This window comes from Mustela nigripes, chromosome 15, assembly GCF_022355385.1.
Source record: "Mustela nigripes isolate SB6536 chromosome 15, MUSNIG.SB6536, whole genome shotgun sequence".
NCBI classification, from domain to species: domain Eukaryota; kingdom Metazoa; phylum Chordata; class Mammalia; order Carnivora; family Mustelidae; genus Mustela; species Mustela nigripes.
The window spans coordinates 29,781,863-29,786,140 of record NC_081571.1 but is presented as its reverse complement, the minus strand read 5'-3'; the positions used below and the strand labels follow the sequence as shown (position 1 = coordinate 29,786,140).

Below are 4,278 nucleotides of genomic sequence, written 5' to 3'. Positions count from 1 at the left end.
TGTCTTTTATGTCTTCTAAGGAGTTAAGTGCAATTGGTATGTGGACCACACCTCCCAAGTTTTCTGCAATAGTTTCACTTTCCTACAGTACTATTTTCAACAAAGGCAATTCATTAAATATATAATTAATATGATTTAATTTTTGTGTCTTGTAAGACTTTTCTCATAAATAAGTTCATAAGTTATTAAAAGGTTTAAGGCATGAATCCTGAAAATAAGATATCTGTAGTCTAATCCAGAAGAACTCAACATCTCTTAAACATTTAGTGGTAAACTTTGGTGTTATGAAAGTTCATGGAGCATCCAGAAAATGGTTGTCATTTTTGGAAGGAGGAATTAGAGAGGGCTATAGTTAAGGTGAAACTGGAATTGCAGCAATGCTCTGAAGAATGACCAGTATCTGAAAACTTGGGCAGTGGGTGAGGAGAGCAGCATTTGGAAAGACACCAAGTTGGATATGACCTCAATCTGTTCAAGGAAGATTGAGGACCATGGCCTATCTTAGTCTGTGTTTGACTCTGCCACAGAGAGCAGCTGATAGGGTGTATGACTCCTATTCCTGCTTTCCCATGTCTATATCCTCTTCATGATTCATTTTATTATTTTTCTGAGTTATAGTGAAGATTTCTAGTTGCATGGTTTCCGTGATCTCATTTTCCATTCCCTTCCTGGCTTTTTTTCAATTTACATTTCTGCTTTTCTGGCCTTCATCCTAAAAGTTTTGCTAAATTTTATATCCCTAAGCACCTTAATTTCTATTTTGGTAATATTCCCATTCCCCTGTGAGGTCCACATGCAGCCTTTTGAGACAATGTAATTGAAATTCCCATTAGAATTAACTGTGTAATAAGAGGTATTCTTCTAGCATATTTTCAAGAGCTGTGGACAAATAAACATGTGGCACTGAAAAATCCATCATGTGACAAAGATATGTATTAATGCACAGTAGACATTTGATAAATCTTGCCAAATGAATAGATTTTAGGTAATAACGTGCTAATAAAAAAAGAATAGATCTTTCCTAGTGTACACTTTGCATAGCACTTTTTACTATCAGAACAAGAAATACAGTAAGAGGCTTAAGGAATAATCAGCAAGGCCATGTTTCTTCTGGATGTGATTTCCTCTGTCTTCTCTTTCAGTCAAACCAAGTTGACTTCTAGGCTCTGAACGGAGATGAGAATCAAGGGACTGGTGTGTCAGACCCCTTTTGTCCTTTGGGCCCTAGCCCAGGGATCTGAATGAAGCATATCAAAACAACAGTCCAAGTGGCTGATGTCCAGTTCAGCTATTTGTTTACAAAAAAGGAGTTCTGAATGCTTTGAAAAGTTTGTTCTTTAAACTTTGTGAGCATTCCTTTTACAATTTGTTTATACTGTTTAGTGAACAACCTACTGATATCTCTGTTAGAGCAAAATTAAAATTCAGTTAGGCTCACTTTGATGGTTGATCATAAATTCTAGATTAGCAAAGTCCAAATTAATGAGATTTAATTATCGAAATAGGTATATGCATATATGTATATATGTATATGTGATATATGTGATATATGTGATAGCAATTTGGAACTGGAAGGAAACGTAAAGAAGAATTCTATTTAAAGCTTACATTTTACAGATGAAGAGATTTGTGACTGGTAAATTGTTCTTTCTTCTTGTACTCAAGAGACTAGTTCTATATTTAAACCCAATCCAGAAATAGTCTCTTTACAGATATAATTTGCTACGATTCCATGACTCTCTGAAGAACAGGTTACGTGTTATGTAATGCTCTTATTTTTATTAGCTGTGTCTTATCTCCTGTAGATATATAGGTACTTTGAAGGTAGAAATTTTGTTTTATTGATCTTTGCATTGTTCCACAACACCTACCCCAGCACATCCCACATTTGATACTGTATTGAACGCGAAGCTATCTGCAGGCAGCTGTGATCCTGCACTGAAATTAAGGAAACAGGCATTAAGGTGGTAGGTCTCCTGTGGGCTTAGCACATTTTCTTTTGCTTCAGAACATCGGATAGTTTCCCTGGATAACCTTGTTTACTATTTAGAGGCCTGCAGTCTATGCTCTTCACCTGATCATCATAAAGCTGTCCTTATATTCAGGCCCTCCCATCCCATTGTCTCCCCACCCTAAAACTAGTATCTGCATTGGACTGGACTGGATTTGCCATTCCCTGGTTTGAACACAAATTAGAACTACTACCACTGTATAGGGCCTCCTTCTTGTGCCCTTCAGCTCATCCTCCTTCATCCTGGAATGCTGAGTGTAACTCAGGCATCCTGCTGTAATCCCACTCTGAGAGTTAAAGCTATTGCTTGTCTATCACTGTTGCATAAAATAAATCGGTGTTGAACGTTCTGAAAGAAAGAATTTTGTCATTAATTATTCACTTGATAAATATTTATTGAGTACCTAATATATATATCATACTACATGCTATTTGGGTGCTAGAGATACAACAAGGAACAAGATCAAATCCCTGCCCTCCATGGAGTTTACGTTCTAGTCTAGAAGGAACACGATAAGAAAATAAATAAGTAGATATATAATATAAAGTCGCTGCTAAAAAGTAAGTGGGGAAAGAGAATAGAAAATGACATCATTAATCAAAATCACTAACATGAAGGAAATGCAAATCAAAACCACGATAAACCTTCACCTCATGCTTGTCAGAATGGCTATTATCAAGAAGACAAGTGTTGGCCAGGATGTGGAAAAAGAGAGCCTTGTGCACCGTTGGTGGGAATATAAATTGGTACAGCCCCTGTGAAGAACAGTACAGAGGGTCCTCAAAAAATTAAAAATAGAGCCACCAAAACTGACTGGTTAAAGCTGCAAGTGAGATGCCAGTGACCATGGGGCCTAAGAACAGTCTCAGCCAAGCTACTTCTACCACATGAAGATGGGATTTGTGATGGGCTGAGCAGCGGGCATCATGGCTGGGATGCTCTTCTACACCTTTTCCTGTCTCAGGATCTGAATGCAGGATCGGGAGCTGATGTGTGTCATTGGGAAAACCATGAAGAGTGGTGACACCTTTGACACATTCACAGCCATCGGGATGGGTATCTGATGCTAATCAGGGCAGTGGTTGCCTACTACATCTACCCCTTCCTGTCAGTCCCAGCTCATGCACTATAATAAAACAAAAGTCTTTGAGTAGTTGAAAAAAAAAATAGAGCCACCATATGTTCCAGCAATTCTACTTCTGGGTGTTTATTTGAAGAAAACAAAGATATTAATTTGAAAAGAGAAATATACCTCTATGTTCATTGCAGCATTATTTATGATAGCCAAGATATGAAAACAACCTAAGTGTCTATCAATGTATGACACAATCCACACACAGTGGAATATGACTCAGCCGTAAAAAGAAGGAAATTCTGCTATTTGCATCGGTATGGATGGACCTCAAGGGCATTATGCTACGTGAAATAAGTCAGATAGAGAAAGACAAATACCATATGATCTCATTTATATGTGGAATCTAAAAAAAGCAACTCCCCTCCCCTCAAAAAAGAAGCTCATAGATATGGAGAACAGATCAGTGATTGCCAGAGGTAGGTGGTGGCAAATGAATGAAGATAGTCAAAAGGTACAAACTTCTTTTTATGAAATAAATAAATCCTGAGGATTTAAAGTACATTATGGTGACTATAGTTAGTAACACTATATTACACATTTGAAAGTTGCTAAGAGAATAGATTTTAAAAGTGATTCAAAAAAAGAAAAAATAACAAGAGGGTGTACTATTTTAGAAAGAATGGTCAGGGAAGGCCTGGACTAGAGACATTTTGAAATCATCTGCATATAGGTGGTACTGAAAGCCATACATCCATTGGATGGGTAAATGAGATCATGTAGAGAATAAATGTACTTAGTGAAGAAATGTCTGAGGTCTCAGCTGGGGCATTCCAACATTAGAGGTCAGGAACTGAGGAGGATTCAGGAAAGAAGATCAAGAAAGACTAGCCACTGAGGTAGAAGGACAGGCTAGCAGGAGAATGTAGGGTTCTGGAAGTCTAACAGAGAGTATTTTGGTAAGGAGGACGGTTAGCTTAGACCATGAATCAGGTTCTGAATTTGGCAATTAGAAGTTAATTGGCAATGAAGGAAAAAACAGTTTTATTGAAATGGAAGGGACTCTGATAGGAGTCCACTCAAGAGAGAATGAGAGAAGAAGATATGGAAAGTGAATGTGCACAGAGCCTTTCTATAAAAGGAAGCAGAAAATGGGCAGTAATTAGAGAAAGTTGTGACCAAGAGACACTTTGA

General features: G+C 37.6%; 1 pseudogene; it reads left to right on the top strand.

The window, feature by feature from the left end:
• The first annotated feature begins 2,846 nt into the window (after positions 1 to 2,846).
• LOC132002845 (reactive oxygen species modulator 1-like) lies at positions 2,847 to 3,076 on the top strand (annotated as a pseudogene).
• The last annotated feature ends 1,202 nt before the right edge of the window (positions 3,077 to 4,278 follow it).